Here is a 19,371-nt window from a genome sequence, read left to right on the forward strand (position 1 = left end):
CTGACCTAGAGTAAATACACCAGAGAGTGAAAGACCGCGCAAGATGCTCTGCTCACGTTTCCTGCTCGTTTCTGTATTTCCGTGGGTCCGAGAGTCGCAGCTCAAGATTGAACTTGTGTATCTCACCGGCACTTCTCAGCAGAAAAGTATCTAACATCTGTATCGTTCAACTAATGACGGGGGGGGGGGGGATACATAGAGGTTAACGGGAAGTATTGAGGTTATAGCTCAAGGAGCTGTGGAGAGGTAGACGTAATAGATGATGTCCAGAGGCAAGAAGAGAGAGGGAGGAGTTAGAGAGTGAACACAAGTTAATAACATACCAACTAATATGGAGAGGTAGCAGTGAGCATGGGTGGAGCATGTAATACGAAGAGAACAGGTAACTAATGGCCGTTTATAGTGCTATAATGGACTCCCTTGGGGAAAGGGAACTTGCGACCGAGGACGGCAGATCCTAGACGGGGAGAAGGCCTATGGAAATTTGCTAAGATAGGGTGGCCACCCCTGGCGAGGGAGAGGAGCTGTAGTTGAAGACCAAAGTCAGGCAGAGGCACAAACAAAAGATTTTCGGGAGTGACGTAGCAGGGCTAGCCTGTAGATAGGAGTGTATACAGTGAAATACCACTTGAGTGAGGTTTTCAGTTAAACGAACGCTTGCGAAATTCCACTCCGAAACTTCATTCTATCCAATGCAAATGGGTGTCAGTTGAGTGAATTTCCGCACATTGTAGAATTCTGGACTGCCAGCATTTTGGGGGAAGCATTGATGCGCTGCTTCCGTGCGAAAATCGCATCATTAGACACTTTTAGTTGGCCGTACGGAACGGCGTTACGTACGCAGGAACGTTGCGGGTCGCGAGTGCGCATGCGCAGAACGTTCCGTACCGCTGGGCCGCTTGCGTACGTACGCACGCATCGTGCCGTTGCGTGCGTGCGCTACGGGCACGTTACGGGTTGCGTTGACAAGATGGCGGCGCCCAGCTCGCCCGCTTCGAAATAAAAACATGTCGCCGCTGCATTCTCCGGCGGGATAGCTCGCTCAAATGGTAGCGGTTAGCTTTTATTTTGCACACTCTCGCCCACACGCAGAACTATAAGCGATAACTAGCCCCTGTTTTTCAAATAATTTGGCGATTTTCAAGCTGTAGGCCTAACTGTGTTTACCTCGTAGCAACGACACCTGGCGGAGCACTTCTCTGGCTTTTAGTCAATTTTTTAATTTTCTTCTGCTTGCATAGTTTTTCTTGGAACAAAAAAAGAAGACTCGCGATGCAGCCAGCTTCGTTACCAGTAATTAAATGCTTCTCGGCATTTCGATAGCTGCTGTGGTAGTCGCGGAGCACACGAGAATCAACCTGAAGCAAACAAAACAGCGAGAATGGCTGGAGGAGGATTGGCGAGAGGCTTGGCTTGGCTGATGTCAAAAACTTTTCAAGCATCAGTTCTTATTTCTTGCGCCAGATGGCGCGGAGAAGCACAGCGGAGAATTTTAGGATGCGTTTGGTACGTCCACTCGGAAGGACGCTAACGTACGGCTAACTAAAAGTGTGATGGACGCGCCATTCGTACCATACGCAACGTAGTGTGCGTTGCGTACGTAAGTCCGTTACGTACGGCCAACTAAAAGTGTCTATTTTTGGAAAGGAGCACTAGTTACGTTCCATGAAACTTCGGGCGCCGCTATTCTGAAGCTGCGAAATTCGCGAAACCGTATTGACGTATTTTCTTTCGCAAAACTGCGCATCACGTCCGCTTTAGCAACAGTATAATCATTATCAGCACTTGAGATAACGAACGCCTTCAGGCTGGTATGGCTAACGCAGCTGACTTTTGGTTTGGATAGTAGTTGAGCATATTTGCACGCTTGCCTCAATCTGCCTTCGGGAAGAAGTCGTCAGCCTGTTGTCGAAGGAAATGACGTCAGAATTTATAAGGAGCTCTCATTCAAGCCTTGGCGGCCGCTGTTTTGCCATACGGGGAGCACGGTGAAAGGCCGTGTGCATGTCTAACCGGCATTTGTGCTAAAAATGATGCATAAAAGTATAGGTGAACTCGCCCAATTCGCGAAGCTAAGTCTCACGAAGCTAAGTCTTGCTAGGCTAATGCTCTCGCTATAGCTAATGCTCTCACGAGGCTAGAGGCTAAGGCGCTTGGCGGCGGAAGATAGAACGCCCGTGTGCTGTGCGATATGTCATTGCATGTGAAAGAACCGTATAGTTTGTAAAAATATCCGAAATCTCCACTACGCCGTCCCTCGCATAGCTCGTGTGCGGCTTTGAGACAAAAGATTCCGCATATCATATCACCTTGTGAAGTTGGTATTGGTGATACAAAAGTAGTACAGAATATATTGCTGCATATATTATGACAAGTTCCAGGCACTACATGCTTGCAGATTCCGTACCGTGAAAGAAATGTCCCACCAGGAACCGTTTGAATGCTTGAAACTTATTCGGCTCATCAAAATGAGTTGCCAGCGTACTTTATTTATTTATTTATTATTTATTATTAGTACCTTGGTGTGCCCCTTGGTGTGGGATTACATGAGGGATGGGCATAATGTTCAAGTGAAGAGTGGTTCGATGGCAGTCTTGAAGGAATGTGGGTCGGAGTGGTGCACAGCGTCGACAGGCAGTTTGTTCCAGTCCCGAGCGGTCTGAACAAAAAACGAACGAAGATGGGCTGTGGTCTGTGCTGGGGGCGGATAGACGGCTTTAGGATGGCTGGTGCGGCTTGACTGTCGATGAAGTGGTAAGATTGCTGAAACATTGAGTGGCGTATTATAGAACTTGTGAAAAAGGCACAGCCTGAAGATGCAGCGTCGCTTTTCAAGATTAGTAAGATTAGCCCGTGATTTGAGTGCAGTGACACTGGAATGATAGGAATGATGATACTCATTTCAATCCAACAAACTTTTACTTAACTTTTCCTCGATGTCCCCTCGAGTTCCTTGCTAAGTGGTATTTCAGTTGCATAATGGCTGCTGGAGAAGGAAAGGCGCTAGGTGGAAGCCATACCACGTTAAATTGCCATCTCGGCGCGGTTGAGGTGTCCACCGAGAAGCGAGGCAGTTACTGTGCCGTTCTTGTCCTCATAACCAGTTGTTCAAAATTTAGGGAGGGAATGAACAAAGGAAGAAAGAGACGGCCAAGTCGTAGGCTGCGCATTAATTTTTGCCATCTGGTGTTCTTCAACGCTCCATCACATCGCATGGCACACGGCCTCACCTTTCGCGTCTCGCCCCCATCGAAACACGGCCGCCGAAGCCGTCCGAGATTCGATCCCGCGCCCTTGGGCTCAACGGCCGGGTTCCGTAACGACTGAGCCACCACGGAGAGCACATTCCATCGTAAGTGGAAGGCATTGCGATAGGTAGGCCTGTGGCTGACAATAGTCGTGAATCGGACGATGATGAAACGACCCTCGGGCATTACCTGAAGTTACGAGGGAGCCGGGCCTTATCGCGCTATCTTCGAGCCGCTCGCGTGGCGCCATATCCCTCTCGCGCGCGCTGCACACCTTATCGGGCTGTGCAAACAACCAAAAAAAAAAATCGCTCTTTCCTTTCCCATGTGAAGCGGCTGAGTCAGAAAAGGTGATATGCGGGGCCTGCTGAGCTTATCAGCTTATACAGCAGTTCACATATGGTATGGGCGCTTCGCCTTGCGGTTGTCGTTATCTTTCGGTAAGAAACACATGGACTGCCTTAGCCCCCCCCCCCCCCCCCCCCCCCTACTCTCTGTTCTGTTATCAACCGATACCTTTTTTGTCGCGCGACAAGTTTCCGCATTTGGCAGGCTGCCCTATCTTATCTAGAAACGAAGAAATGACCCCCCCCCCCCCCCCCCTCGTTTTCCTCTTCTAACCTTTAGAAGTCGACAGGCGGCAAGAAATGATGCTGGTCACGGCGGTGGCGTGGTCCCGGGTTTTTGTTTTAATTGATTTTTCGTTATCTTTCGCTTTTCACGAAAATCAGCCCATTGAAGTTTGAACCCAGTGGGCCGATCCCACAGTTCCACGGCTTCTTTTAAACCTGCTGCCCTGCCGACTTGGCGAGAGTGTTCGGTGACCGGCGCGGTGGGATCGGCGGCGAAGTGGTCACGGGTGCGAATCTTTGCCACTGCGCTGACGGTGCTGAGACGGTGCGGTTGCTGGCCACGCGGCTGACACAGGCTGGAACGTACGTAACCATATGGTTGATTATGTGCCGTTCTGTTCCACGTTCTGTCAAACCAACTAGCCCAGCTTTCCGCCTTGATTGCCGTTCTGTTAGCTAACGTGATTACTTCACTTTTTGTGCATGGCCCTCAGGTCGTCTTTGTCGCTTTTGCCATGCAGATCCGGATATTGCTTAGGGAGATGTCACTTCACTTGCTTAACAATAATAACAGTGCATGGGAATCTCGTTTTTTCGAAACTGCCTAATTCGAACTTACTGTTTATTCGAAGTGGAGGTTTGGTCTCTTGAACATAACATATACTAAAATTTCCCCCTTTAATTCAAACTTCTCACGATTCAAACAAATTTTTGCTTCGCCTTCGAAATCGAATGATGGAAGGCCGACTGTAATTGGTTACAAGAAAAGGAAAGGCGCAGTATCACTCAGTGTGGGAACCTGACCCGCGAGAAGGGATGAAAGAGGGATTGAACGAAGATATTAATAGTCGTCAAGCGGATAGTTTTATTGGAGTTTAACGCCCCAAAGCGACTCAGGCTATGAGAGACGCCGTAGTGAAGCACTCCGGAAATTTCGACCACCGGGGGTTCTTTAACATGCAGTGACTTGGCACAGTACTCGGGCCTCTCGCATTTCGCCTCCATCGAAATGCAACTGCCGCGGCTGGGATCGAACCCGCGTCCTTCGGGTCAGCAGCCGAGCACCATAACGACTAAGCCACTGGGGAGGCTCTTGTCATAGCGGAGTACTCTGGTTTAACTTGATTGATTGGTAATAACTTTATTAGACCCACTTCAGTGGTTCAGGTGAAGGTGGATGAAGGAGTGTTGAACAGGACGGCGGCGAGCCCTCGGGCCGCTCTAGATGACCGGGCACTGCTGGGCCGCGGCGACCTTGAAGGCCCAGCCCACGATTCGAAGCTGTGAGCTGCGCAGAGCAACCTCCAATCGTTACTGCGATTCCTTCCCTTGGAAGTTATAGGTTTCGGTCTGTTTGGACAACTTGATATCATTAATTCTGACCACCTCGTCGTTCTTTGACGTACCGTCGTGAGAAGTTTGTGAAGGAGCAAGTTTGAACATTCGTGTATTGATTACTCCGTAATCATCTGTGACAAGCACAGCTCTCTCTCTCTCTCTTTTCTAACCAGTATACCTCTCGGTGTGCAGTATCGAAATGTCAGCCTCATATTCAATGGAGCAATAACCAGAAGTGCGAGAAGTTTGTTAATGCTCTCTCGTATTGCTCACGACTGCACCCTGACATCGCGCAGCTCTCGGGCGTGTTTCACAATAGCGCCCCGCCGCGGCCGGGGTTCGATCCGGCCACTTAGTTCGTGCTGTGCAGCTTGACGCCGTGACTATTGCGCCGGTTTCTGTGCCTTGGCCCCTGACTGTTTCTTTTCGCTGGGAGGCAGTTTATTTCTCTGTAAAGCTTACGCGGAGCAACGAACGTCGATCGGGAAGGAGAAGGCTTTGAAGTAAAGACGCAATAACTGAATCATTTGTTGGTGGAAACCTCAGTCCCGCTGTGAGGGAAGGCATTAAGGAGGTAGTGAAAGAGGAAAAATTTCATTCCACCAACTAACCCCATCGTCTAATCCTCCCCCTCTACTTCTTTACTCTATCCAAAATACATTGCAATGCTTTTAGGAAGCGTGGGTATTGTCATACTTATGAGCCATCGTTATGATTCGTTATGAGCCCGCAGGAAACTGCGAGCCCGTGCCGCAGAGGCTTACTATAGGTGGCGCGGATTGCTTTGAGAGCCCTCTGACGGTACGCTAACGGTTGGCGTCGCTGCCCCCCCCCCCCCCCCCCTTCCGCCTAAATCCGCGCCTGTAGTGGCAATACCTGTATTTCGTTATATTTTTTTACTTTTATATCTCATAGAAACTCCTTTTTCAGTGAAAGCAGTCACTTCGTCATTCAACCGATGTAGGCCAATCTTTCCTAGGATACAGTCGAACTTCGCTATAACGAAACGACTTGTAGCGAAATAGTGGATATAGCGAAGGAATGACAGTTACCCTTGGAAGCTCGTTCAACACGGGCTATAACGAAGTAATCGCCGGGCTCTTTGAACTTCGTTAAAACGAGGTTGAACTTAGATAAGTGGCTGCTTATCTATTCGTTACGTAAGAGTGCCAATTCACGAAACTTCGCGCTAGAAGGTTGAACCTACGAGGTTTGATATTTGCGCGCCACCTCTAACCTATTTGCGATGTTCCCATGACCTTTGGTTTTGTGCAGTGCAAGCGACAGATGCCAGCGTAGCTTGTGTGTCAGATTTAGAGGGCTAGCAGCGTAGCATAGAACGCTCATATAACGGGGTGGGCACACGCGACAGAGTGATTGACCTCTGGCTGATATGGACGTCTATGTCGAGGCCTCTGCCATGACGCCGGATATCCGCAGAAAAGAGCTGAAGATTGGCCTTGCAAGTATATAAAGGAGGGCGAAATTCGAAAGACCCTCGCTCGAGGTGAAGAAGTGACTGGCTGTTAAGAAACTCCAAATCTAATACCAGCTGGCATGGAGTGAAGTCATGTACTATATGATGCCAAGATGGCGGTTGTAAAGTGGCTGGATGGTTTTACCATATACGAAGTTAACTAATGAATTCGTTAAGAGAACAGGAAAAGTGGCGTAAATGTATCGCTCTCGGCAGACACGTGAATGGCGCCGTGAGATATAAGGGAAGGAGGGGAATGTGGAGAGGAAGAAGGGGAATTGTAGGGGAGTGTTCCGGTTGAATTTCGACTAACTGGGGTTCTCTTCGTACACCGACATCGCACAGCACACGAAGGCCTGTTGCGTTTGGACAGAAATAAATATACGAGGGGGTACCCAAAAGAAACCGGACTTATTTTTGTTTGAACTTATTTGTTCACATTTTAAGCACAGACCTTCATTCCCCTTCAAAGTATTCCCCACTTGCAATGATACGCTTGTCGAATCTTTCATTCCATTTTTCAAAACATTGTTTAAATTCATCTTTTGTGATGCTTGACAGTGCCTCCGTCGTTTTTTTCTTCACCTCAGCAACATCAGCGAGACGCTTTCTATTCACCTATTTTTGAATTCTAGGAAACAAAGAAAGTAGCACGGGGCAAGGTCGGGAGAGTATGAGGGTTGAGGAATAGGGGGTCATGCCATTTTTGGTCCAAAATTGTCGTAGAGACAGCGCTGTGTGAGCAGGGGCATTGCCATGATGGAAAAACCAGTCACCCGACCGCCACTCTGGCCGCTTCCACCGCACACTGTTGCCCAATCTTTTAAAAACATCCAAATAGAAAGCCTGGCTAACTGTCTGACCCTGCGGAACAAATTCTCAATGGACGACTCCTCTCACGTCGAAAAAACAAATCAGCATTGTTTTGAGGTTTGGTTTCACCTGACGAGCTTTCTTGAGGCGAGGTGAATTTGAAGTTTTCCATTGGCATGATTGTTGCTTTGATTCAGGATTCGATTCAGGAACACTTGAGTTGTCCCCATAGCATCGTCCTTGTACGTCTTTCTTAATATTTAAAGAGTTTCCATTCAACTTTTTCCGAGCAAAAATCAGAATTTCACCGGCGCACGCTGTTCACGAAAATCATCCATTGCAAAAACGACATTCACACAAAACAGTCGTCACTCTAAAACTCTGCCTAAACTAGTCTGACCTCCTTCAACGACGGCACTGGGCCTACTGACTCTGGAATGTTCGTTCTATGCGCTCCTAGTGGCAAAACGCGGTACCACAGAAGCTTTGCCGACCAAAAAATTTAGTCCGGTTTCTTTTGGGTACCCCTCGTATACCGGTCGCAGTGGCTCAGTGGTTAAGGCGCTCGTCTACCGAGCCGGAGTACCCGGGTTCGAACCCGATCGCGGCGGCCGCGTTTCGATGGAGGCGGAACGCAAAAAGCGACCGTGTGCTGTGCAATGTCAGTGCATATTAAAGATCCCCAGGTGGTCGAAATTAATCCGGAAACCTCCACTGCGGCCCTGTCCAGCTCGGACCTCGAGGAACAACGAGCCCTCGTCGCCAGAGCACGGGCAGCGGCTTTTGCCAACCGCGTCCCGGACTAGGGACTCGATCAGCCTTCCCTTCAACTAAGGCATCGTGGCTTTAAATAAGCGTTTTCATCATAATCATCCACTGCGGCACCTCTTTCTCTCTCTCTTCTTTCACTTCCACCTTCCTCCCTTCCCTTACGGCGCTGCTCAGGTGTCCACCGAGATATGTGAGACAGATACTGCGCCATTTCCTTCCTTCAAAAACCAATTTACGAAAGAAAGAGAGAAAATAAAGGAAGGAGAGAAAGAAACGAATGAGAAGAAGGCAAGAAAGAAAAAATAAATGTTCCATTCTGAGTGGGCTTTAACACTGTGTAACGCTAGCTTTTCAAAGCACTGCGAACGTAATAGGGCTCAGAATACGCGGAAATGTTGCGGAATACGCTGAAGACCACGCAACCGCCAAGAGAAAAGTGCTTCTCGACGGTTGCGGAGATAGCGCGGCTGATAGGGCCGCTTCGGAGGAGTCGTGAGCACAAGTGGACAGTGCGAAATTTCTGCAGTGCAACCACCTCCGGCAGTCTGACGCCACGTGTGTGCTGCTCGGATGCCTTGCTCGGCGCGCCAGTAGAGATGTGAAGGCCTGAAAAAAACACTGCAATTTTGGAAAAAAACCGGTTTTTTTTCGTTTCTTTTCAGACGAGGGAAAATGGAAAAAAACATTGAAAATTTCACAATGCAATTTCAAGGTTTTACGATTGCTTGCTTTTAGTTTAGGTTTTTGTTTTTGCTTTGAAAACAATTACAGCGTGCATCTTTGAACGATTGGAGGGCAGTCGTCATCGCCGGTGCCAGGCAGTGCTTTTCAAAACGTTCGTGCTACGAGTACGCGGGTTGAAGGCCAGGTCACATATAAGATCCAGGCTTGACTTAAAAACACACTAATACTTGAACTCACGGCTGAAGTAGAACAAAACGGCTGCAAAATCTACAGCGCTACACACACGGCATAAATAACATAGGCTGCTGTGCATGTAAGCGGTTTTAGCCAAATACAAGCCTAGCTTCTTGATTTCCAACATAGGAGAGTACAGAACATCCGCAGGAATTTGGTACAGGACAGGGGTCTTCAGCGAAGCACGTGACCCCATCTACCTGGTGGCAAGGCCTTTACCCCAACCAGTCGCTAGCTCGTCTGGCTTGCCGACTGCTGCAGGTACCACCATCATCCGCCAGCTGCGAACAAACTGGTCACGTTTCGGGAATGTCCATACAAGGATTCGCAACAGGCTTTCAGGGAAACGCGTTCGAAAGCTTGTGTATGTGCAGTCGAACCTAGCTGTGGACACAGCTTCAATCCGTGCTGCTGCGCGTAGTGCCGCATCCAGCGACAGTGATTCTGAGTCCCATATGAAGTGACTTATAGATCAGTTTTCATGTTCCCTTTCTCGGTGCAATAGAACAAGAAGTTCGTTCTACAAATATGATATTTATACCTCCATATTCGCATGAAGTGCAAATCATTATTTATCTTCTCAGTGCAATAGAACCAGAAGTTCGTTTCACAATATGACATCTATAACTGCATATTCGACTGAACTTCGGAGCATTATTATTGATTATTGTGCTATTGCAAATAAATCTGTTTTTGTCATGTTTGCAAAATTTCCAATTTTTCATGAAAAAAACCCTGAAAAAAACGGTTTTTTTCACGCCATTCAAATTTTCCTGAAATTTTACATCTCTACGCGCCAGTCGTGTCCAGTCAGTACCGTATTTTCAGGCCTGCAATTCGCGTCCTACGCCCCGCTATATGTCATTTTATTTTTCGTAGCCGTTAACCTGATGAGCTCCGGCAAAGACAGCTAGGAGCCGTCTTGGAGCAATCTTTGATGTCTGCCACAAGCGTCTGCTAAACGAAACTTGGAAGTAGTGATCCTTAAATCTTGTGGAGAAAGCGCAACGCAAACTGCGTTGCCATCCTGCGTAGCTTGAGCTGACATAACTGTGAAAAAATACGCGCCCAAGTCGCGCCATTTTACGGCTAGGTCAAAGGAAAAGCGAACACCGCTTGCGGATAGAAATGTCTTTCCACCTTTGACTGTAGAGAGCAGCTAGCGGTATTGATGTTTTATTTTTTTTTGTTTGCATACATCATCCTTTGGTAGCGTGACTACTCCCTCTGCAGAGCAAAGGCCTTTCCCATGTCTCTCCAATTAACCCGGACCCTTGCCAACTGCGGCCACCGTATACCCGCATATTTCTTAATCTCATCCGCACACCAAACTTTCTGACGCCCCCTGCTGCTCTTGCCTTCGCTTGGAATCCACTCCGTTAAGGACTCGCGTAGTACGCGCATTCCATACATTTGTGGTGCAAAGTTTGTAAGAACTTAACTGACCGCTTTGGCTGGGTAAATGTCACCCTATGCGATAACCGCATTCCGTATATTTGTGGTGCAAAGTTTGTAAGAATTTAACTGACCGCTTTGGCTGGGTAAATGTCACCCTATGCGATAACCCCCCCCCCCTTACTTCCTTCGCTCATATTAGCACCATTTTTTTTTTTTTTTCAAAACATTGCGTCCACAATGTGAGCAGATACGGTATTCGTCAATCGGTTGTGCGTTGATTTCGTGGTACACACCCAGTGTATAACGCGCTGGGGTATGCGCGGGTTACACGGTGTGAATGTTAATGCCAGTTGTACACCGTAAACTGCGGCATGTAAGCGAGTTGGACGCCTTGGGCACCCATGAGCATATAGTTTAGCAATTATAAGTCAAACTCCGTTCTCACCGTGATTTCATTTTCCATTTTTTTTTTGTACATCTACCGGTCATGCTTAAGCGTGCCGTCTTTGTTCGGCATGAAACGTCGTTATATATTGTCTCCTCAATCCGACTACGGTATATAAGTCACGGCACAGACCGTCTCACCTTCACGTGTGCAGCTGGCCAGGATTTGCCGCAACCGCGATAAGAGGCGATCGGCGTTGTGCTGCGTTGCTTCCAGGCCGTAAGGAGCGAAAACAATGAGGGATATACTATATACGTGCATGGTCCGAGAAGGGGGCGGGGATCGTACCACCCATCATCCGGAACTCGCGTGTTGTTTACCTCGATCACAGCTTCAGTTGAAGCATCGATGCCTTTGTTCAAGCGCCTTTCTTCTAGAGCGACAGCCGTGTTAATCAGACGGGGCTAATTCAAGATAACACACAGAACATATTGACACACAGGACCGAGTTTCAGAATAAGGCAGAGCTAGCTGTGCCAAAAATGCTTTGTGGTCCTGTCTTAGCGAAAAATTATTTTGCAGAACTGTAATAGTGTTTCTGTAGTTGTGTAGTACAAATCTGTAGTACTTTTCTGCAATTCTGTCGCTACTACAAGGGACAGCGCGGTACTACAGAAAAATCTGTTGTCACTACGAACATTTCTTTTCTTAGTGCAAGTTCATGTCTCGCAACACTAAGCAGCTGCGTGATCTGACGTCACTCCGCGCATGCGCACAACTGACGAGGCCGGCGGCGTCTGCTCCGCCGTCGGCGCAGCGCGAGGCGCGCGGCGCGCACACTAGCTGCGTATGCTCTGACGTCACTGCGCGCATGCGCACAGCTGGTGGAGCATGGTGTCACGGCTCAGTGCGCAGCCACGCTGACCTCGCGAAGCGGCTGGCGTAGTGTAGCTCGCGCTACAAAAAAAAACAAAGAAAAGGTGTTGTGAGGATAGAAATTTAGTTTTGTGTTTTTCGATATGGGGTAGTAGAGCAGAGTGGGTCAGGGAACCAAAGTGAGTTGACTTTGTGTTGGCTGAAATCAGGAAGCGAGGACGGGCATCGGCAGGGCGTGCTAAGCGGACAGCAGGTAACCAGTTGTCCCTTATGTCATCTTCGATAGACGACACCTCAGGAGGTCGAGACAAATTCGGATGCCTCCATTACGGCACTTTTCATACAGCCCCGCGGGTGCAGCTTTCGAAGTCATACTTGTGGAAGAATGTCGACGTTGACAACAGGCTGTTCCTGTCATACGCGGTGACTTCGCACAGATTTCAGTGCCGCTCGAGAACGGGTGAAGATCGCCTATTCTTTGGTAGGTTGCCTCAGTTGAGAGGACATGGGTCGTTGACCTGAGGTAAGGGAAAGCTATCCGCGAGCGAGGGTGTGAAATAGTGCGTATCACTCTGGCGCTCCGCTGTTCCGCCACCTCAGGACACCACCCCAGGGCTGCGCGCCACTGGTGAACAACGCTCAACGCGAAGGCGGATCAAGCGTAAAATATTTATCGTGTTTGACTTAAAGTGTCCTTGCAACGCTCTATAAGGCGGCTATGAAACGTGTGAATAACGCAGAGTAAAAGCTATCATGTTTCCCTTTAGTGAAAGCCATAGTTTCTCTTGCACGGACGGTGGACTCTTGTTAGCGCGATCTCGCTTACTTCGAATTTCCGGTTTATTCGAACTGGTGCCCTGACTTCCATCACTTTGAACTGCGCTTAATTAGGATAAATTTTCGGCTCCCTTGCGAGTTCGAATTATTGAATGTCGACTGTTGTGGAATTTTGAGAGGCCTAAAATGCTAAGTGTGTGGTTTTTAGATACCAGAGAGAGACAATTTTTTTACAAACACATATATGCCTAGCGTCCTATATGTAGGACATCGCCATTTTAATCAGTAACTTTAAAGTTTGATGTGGAAAAGCTTTGCGCTCGCTAACATAGGTTGAAGAGGCTTTAAACTTTTCCCTTGCAAGCGTTGCGTTTTGTGCGTTCAGAAAGAGGCGCCAGTCTTCTCTGGAAACCGAAAGCAGATTCGACCGCGTCGACCACATTGTGATTCTGCAAGAAAAACTAATATGATTTGTTCAAGTAAAGAGAAAGCAAGCTGTCCTCTATAGCGCGCTTCTTTTTATCAAAGGAAGTGCGCCAGAGGACGACTTACTTCCTTTTACCTCCCGTATTCGTGTTTAGAGTGTGATGAGAAATGGGATTCTGAAGTCAGTTTCCAATGTTTGAAACTTTACCGCGTAACAAATTGCGCATTTGTCTAGTATCCGACAGTGTGGACGGCTCAAAAGTCAGTGTTGAGAAGAATCTTTTCATCAATAATGTGATGATTCTGGATTCTGAAGCAAAATAAGCATTTGGTATCCAGAATTTTTTTAGTTTTTCTTTCAATTTCTGAAGTTGATCATATATGGGTAAACATAGCATGCTTCACTTTCCTTTAATATTTTGTGTTAGCATTATTGCTTTGCCCCGGCTTCCACGGAGTCTCTCATTTGTCGCTCGCGGAATAGCCGGCGGCCCATTGTCGGAGATCTACGAAACGTTCGGCTTAAGGCCCGCTTTCTTATAATAGAGTAATTACTCATTAACATACACGCAAGCGCAGTCTGGCGACTGCAACGGAACGCCACTTTCCGGTTTCCTTTGTAGCCGTACGGCTGCGCTTAGGTGGATGCCAATGACTAATTACTCACTTCTTACAAATCTCTACCTTGGGGATTTCCCCCTGAACGTTGGACCATGAGCGCAGTTTGTGTACGGAATTTTCGAGGACTCGGCACAACCATGTTCGGTTTGAGTGCAGTCAGCACAACGATCGTAGAGCGGCGCATTCCGTTAAAATTGTGAGCGCCTTGCCCCTTCAGTGACAACTAGAAATAGCCGAACATATGCCGACCGCGCAGCTCTACGGACTCTTATTTAAATAAAATTTTGACGTGTCGACGTATGTTGGCCGAGCATCGCTACAAATGCTTAAATGTTTGCTTGCGGCGCGTGTATCAAGGCGGCGGACATTTATGGCTGCTGCAAACAGCAGCAAATATTGTCTCGCATTTTCGCCATTAGCAGCTGGTCAGAGGCAGTTGTTGCGGCGCTACAGACAACGGGCTTCTCAACGTGCCGGCGAGTTTATCGACTCTTCATGCAGGCATTTCACAAGCACGCACAGCACCTGCTTCTTCATTGCCTGCTGCTTGTAGCACGAGGTCGAGGGTTCGATTGTCGGCCGCGGCACGGGGAGTGTTCATGTGGAGACGAAAAGCAACAAGCGACCACACACTTTAAACACCAAAGGAAGTAAACTGTTCTCTAGCGCACTCCTTTCAGCTAACTCTCATTTTACTCTTTTCTGCTTAGAGTGCACAGGCAGGCGGTCGAATTCAATCCGAAGCCCACGCAGCTTGCAGTGCAACGCTGACACTTAAGCATCTGTTAAAGACAGGAGGCTTCGGTGCGCACGTAATATTTTTTTTGTTAACAGGCTTTTCTTGTCGTTTTCACTAGCGGAGTTCCGAGTTCGCTCGCTTTCACTCCGCTGACTGTTATCGCGGCGACCCCGCGGCCACTCTCCTCGCCTCATGTTATGTCACGTGATCCCATGCAGTCGATAAACCGAATACGTGTGAGTTTGACCCATCTCGATCAAGTGGTGCTTAATCTTAATCGGTCCAGTCTTTGTAATCAAAAGGGGGGCGGTCAGTTGCGCAAACTTATTGGACGTCGAAACAACTTCGAAGTTATTCTCCGCGACTTCGGCACTGTTGTATACGTTAGACATACGGTATTAGAGCGCGCGCACAAAGTGGAGTGTTTTCAACCAGCGCGACCGTCAGTTGACAAAGGTCTTTGTTTCAGAGGGGCCCCCTCATAAGCTCTCTCTCGAGAGTGGTGTAGCTCGCGGCCGCTGTTATCGCCGGTATCCGAAGAGGGCCCGTCGTCGAGTGTTTTTCCGCCCCCTCCTTGTTCACGAAGCGTTCACGGGCGCTGGCTTGACGCGTGGCAGCCTTTGAATCGCGTCGGAGCGTTTCCTCCACTGAGTAGGGGGTCGAAGGACAACCGCTCTCTCTGAGCTGTCGTTGAGCCGGTTGGTGGCAGCGTGGCGCCCAGGAAGCCGTGCGCAGCACTAAATAAGCACCATCATCATCATCATGCTGACTACATCAGTCGCAGTGTACTTTGACCTCTCCCATTGATTTCCACTCAATCCTGTCATGCGCCAGCAGCGACGTTATCTCTCGCAAGCTTGTATCTGAGCTTCTGCTACGTTTGCCTTCTCTAGGAATCCGCTCCTTTACGGGGCCATCGGTAATCCCCTAAGCATACCGAACAATATATATATATATATATATATATATATATATATATATATATATATATATATATATATATATATATATACATATATATATATATATATATATATACATATATATATATATATATATATATATATATATATACCTCCGATGCCCCCGTGGTAGTATTATATATGTGGATGCTACGTATATTGTAGTTGTCGTGTCAGACCAGCTTTGTACGCATGACTACTGACATTCTACGTCTGTCCGGTATGGTCTTCTGCCCTCCGACTTTTTCTTGTCCCCCCCCCCTCTGTTTGGCGCAGAGGCTTCGCAACGTTTTCAAGCTGCTGCACGCGAAAAGGAACCTAAAAAGGAATTTTCGTGGTCTCGTTGAGAAAATTTTCGCTATAGGCAGTAATGTTCCGCTATCTTTCACTACCATCCACCACGATTCGCCACCACCTTTGGACATCCTCAGTCCCACGACCACCGCCGCCGCCATCATCCAACATCCATCACGATCCACCACCGCCTCTGACAATTCTCAATCTTCAGGCCACGCCGTGCTTTTCCTGAAAGCTTTAACAAAGCGTTCGTCCGCCCCTCAGGAGTATGCTCGGAATAATGGTTTTGTTCAAGTACAGAAGTCTGTACTGTGCACAGTCCAAGCGGTGCTCGGTGCGGTCTCCACAAATCTCTGCACGACCACTAGAACAGGACTGATATGCGACAACCAACAAAAATGCGCTTCCACAGACTGAAATATCGATCCCAGTTCCTGATAAGTAAGGCGTGTTTAGAGGGAAAGTGCAGCTTTCAGCGAATGAAATGCGATGACGCGGGCTCATGGCCTCTCCTCGTATACTGCTCGCTGCGGTGAAGCGCACGTGCTTCTGGGGATCAAAAACAGTCTAGTACGTGTACTGTCGCACGTCCCTTTCGCGGCCTTGTTAGGGGAATGAAATTTCGCGCCACTCTTTCAAACATCGTCTTATGCAAACGAAGTATCAAGGCCGGACGCTGGAATTACTTTTACGCACGGGTCCCGTAGTCGGGTTACTGAAGGACGCTGTCGATTCCGGCCCCTCAAGTTGATTGCTTTACGCTAGCTTTTTCTTCGCGTCGGGTTGCTTTCAGTGTATACACGAGCCAGCTTGAGGTTTTTCTTTTCCGCCAAAGTGCTCTTTCTCTTTCGTCCATCTTGGTTGCCGTGAGCATTGTGTGGGGAAACCTTGTTTAACGAACCATGTCAGGTCTAGTGGGGGCTGTATAGTGGGGATCGACTCTTGGCTGTACTCGAGTCACGGCATTTTCTTGCAGCACTATGGAGGTTGTGGACCTGGTCAACCAATCGAGAGAGCGCGCTTAGACGTGTTCTTGCGCGCTTCGTCGTCTGCTTGTCGTCTGCTCGGGGCGTTTCGCGGAAACGCCACTGGCAGATGCGCCTCTGCAAACGGTGCAGCGTTTGTAGGCACGCCTCGAGTGGAAACAGGGACACAACGACGCTGTCTATACCAAACATAAAGGAGCACCCAAGCAACATTAAAGCCGCTATAAATGCCACTGGTACATATGGTTCTGCAGACGAGGAGGTCTTAGGAACTGGGATGGAGTATGTAACTCCTGGTGGGACAGGCAGGAAAAGCTAGTGCGGTTGCTATGGAGACGTGATCATGGTTCCCTCACGTGCGCGATATGTTGCGCGAGGCGAGTCCGGAAGGCGGGGCGGATGTCCGAAGAGGCAGCGGCTCCAGCGCTTCTAGAATAAACGAAAAAAAAAAAATTGCGGAGAAGCTTAATTGTTACTGTGACCTTGCCTCCTGTTTTGATTACGGGAAAGGTGGGCTTCGAATTTTAAACACTAAATGCATGCGCTCCCTAAAGGCCCGTGAGAATTCGTGCTTTCAAGCCTAAATTTATTAACTGTTCGTTCAGATCCCGCCTGTCTGCACTCAGGTCACGGCAAGGTGAAAGCGCTCTAGGCGCCGTGTCGCGACCTGTAAAACAGACTTGTGGTAAGGGGCTGGTGACTGTTAAGATGCCAGTGGCATTAGCCTTACAGTAGCAGATCCGGACCACGAGAGCGAAATAACTGGAGGAATGAGAATGGGGTGGTGCGCATATGGCAGGTTCACTCAGATCATGAATGACAGTTCAGCAATTTTCCTCAAGAGAAAAGTCTATAACTTTATCTAACCGGTACTCACCTGTGGTGGAGGCTGTAGCGAAGAGGGTTCAAATTAAGGACAACGCAGTGAGCTATAGAAAGGAAGATGGTAGGTGTAACATTAAGAGACAGGAAGAGGGCAGAGTGGGTGAGGGAACAAACGCGGGTTAATGACATCCTAGTCGAAATGAAGAGGAAGAAATGGGCTTGGGCAGGGCATGTAATGCGAAGGCAAGATAACCGCTGGTCCTTAAGGGTACAGAGTGGATTCCAAGGGAAGGCAAGCGTAGCAGGGGGCGGCAGAAAGTTAGGTGGGCGGATGAGATTAAGAAGTTTCCGGAGATACGGTGGCCGCAGCTGGCACAGGACAGGGTTAATTGGAGAGACATGAGGCTTTGTCCTGCAGTGGGTGTAGTCAGGGTGGTGATGGTGATGATTATGGTTATGTCGGCAATTGCTCCGTCTGTGCCTGCGCCTTAGTGAAGTAATTGAAACTCCTATTATCGCCGCAGAAGGCCTTCGTGTAGTCTTGAAAACTTCAGAAGCAGCTTTGTGACCGCGCGCCTCTCAGTTCTTCGCACCTCAGGGAACAAAACCCGGGTGATGTTGCACAGTCGCACATGTGACCTTCTCAGGTAGCGCAGCACTGTTCACCGGTCATCGTGAAAACAACGGCTCACTGATAGAAAATATTCCCGACCAACTACAGCAGCACAGTTCAGTGCAAAGAGGTGACGATGCCCGTTGAATCTTGCGCATCCACACTGGCGTGTATATAAGTGGAGGCTTAACCCGTCCAAGCCGGCTACTGGGAACACTGTTCCACATAATACCCTTCAAAATGTGTTGGAATGGTGTTTGAGATACACGTTTACGGAACACTGTTCTGCTTAAAAACTTTCTGAAATTAAACTGGAACGCATTCCACTTATTTCATTTCTGTATCTAGAACGTGAATCCAGTGGTCTAATCGGACCTTTTCAAGATGTTCCACTTAGGTTCCATTTAGAGCGCACGTAGGGCCGATGGTACGATTTAAGAGCGGTGGCGGACGGGGCGGAAGAAGAAGAGACGGACACATGCTCTGACACGTGTCTGTCTCGACTTCTTCCGTCCCCTCCGTCAGCGCTGCTTCGTTGTACCATTCAACATGAACCTACGTGAACCAACCAGCCCGACTCAGCCCTCTTTTGTAGGGTCGATGCATTAGCGATTCAGGATCAGGCTTTCTCTCGGGATAGACCCGGTGTAATCACGAGGAGGTGTGGAGTCGGCCAATGCGATGAGATTTCGCAAACTGCTTTGTCAGATTTTCGTCTTCCGGAGGTCCCTCTGTCTTCGGTCCTGGACCGGCTTCTTGCACAAGGCAGTCGGTGAATGGAAGGTACACGTTGATCAGACAAGCTCGCTGTAAATATTTTGCGCTTGAGTTTTTTTCTTTTTTTTCTCAACAAGATTAATTGTTGGTCTACGCGACAACATAGTGCCAGTTTGGTATACGTTCGCATTTATTTTTATAGCCTGGGCAATACAGAGCTAACGGCCATTCTTTATAACGGCGTGTACCTGAGCCGCGCGAACGAACGTGTCAGCCTGTTGCTGTTTCAAAAGCCTGAAATTTTTTTGTTCCGTTTTTTTTTTTTTCTCAAGCAGGTCGCATCCGCATGCCTATTAACGAACCAGAAATAGTCTATATGCGTCGGCGCCGATGTTGCTGTGCTGAGGGCGTGTGCGCACATCTGTGCACGGTAGAACGAGCGCGTGGAGTGGTGTTCAGACGTCGTCGCGCTATTGGAACGAGCCTCCATATAGCGACCTCATCGCGAGCTCCATGTAGTTGGCGCGTATCGAGCCGTGACATTCGGCGCGCCGCTATATAGCTCGTGCTGCGTGTCGCAGCCCCTCCCCGTTGGCGGTCACGTCCCCGAGG

At 48.6% G+C, this 19,371-nt stretch overlaps 1 protein-coding gene across 2 annotated transcripts in view; it reads left to right on the top strand.

The window, feature by feature from the left end:
- Cpes (Ceramide phosphoethanolamine synthase) overlaps positions 1–19,371 on the top strand; it is a 96,479-nt gene that overhangs the window by 49,748 nt on the left and 27,360 nt on the right. The window contains exon 1 of one of the 2 annotated variants that reach the window (XM_089543863.1): positions 3,883–4,183. The exons of the other annotated variant lie outside the window; for it this stretch is intronic. The gene's annotated coding sequence lies outside the window, so the exon portion shown is untranslated. Of the gene's footprint in view, positions 1–3,882; positions 4,184–19,371 lie in introns of those variants that run through there. 2 annotated transcript variants of the gene reach the window in all.

The sequence above is a fragment of the Amblyomma mixtum genome, chromosome 1 (assembly GCF_055824585.1).
Source record: "Amblyomma mixtum isolate Tamu chromosome 1, ASM5582458v1, whole genome shotgun sequence".
NCBI classification, from domain to species: domain Eukaryota; kingdom Metazoa; phylum Arthropoda; class Arachnida; order Ixodida; family Ixodidae; genus Amblyomma; species Amblyomma mixtum.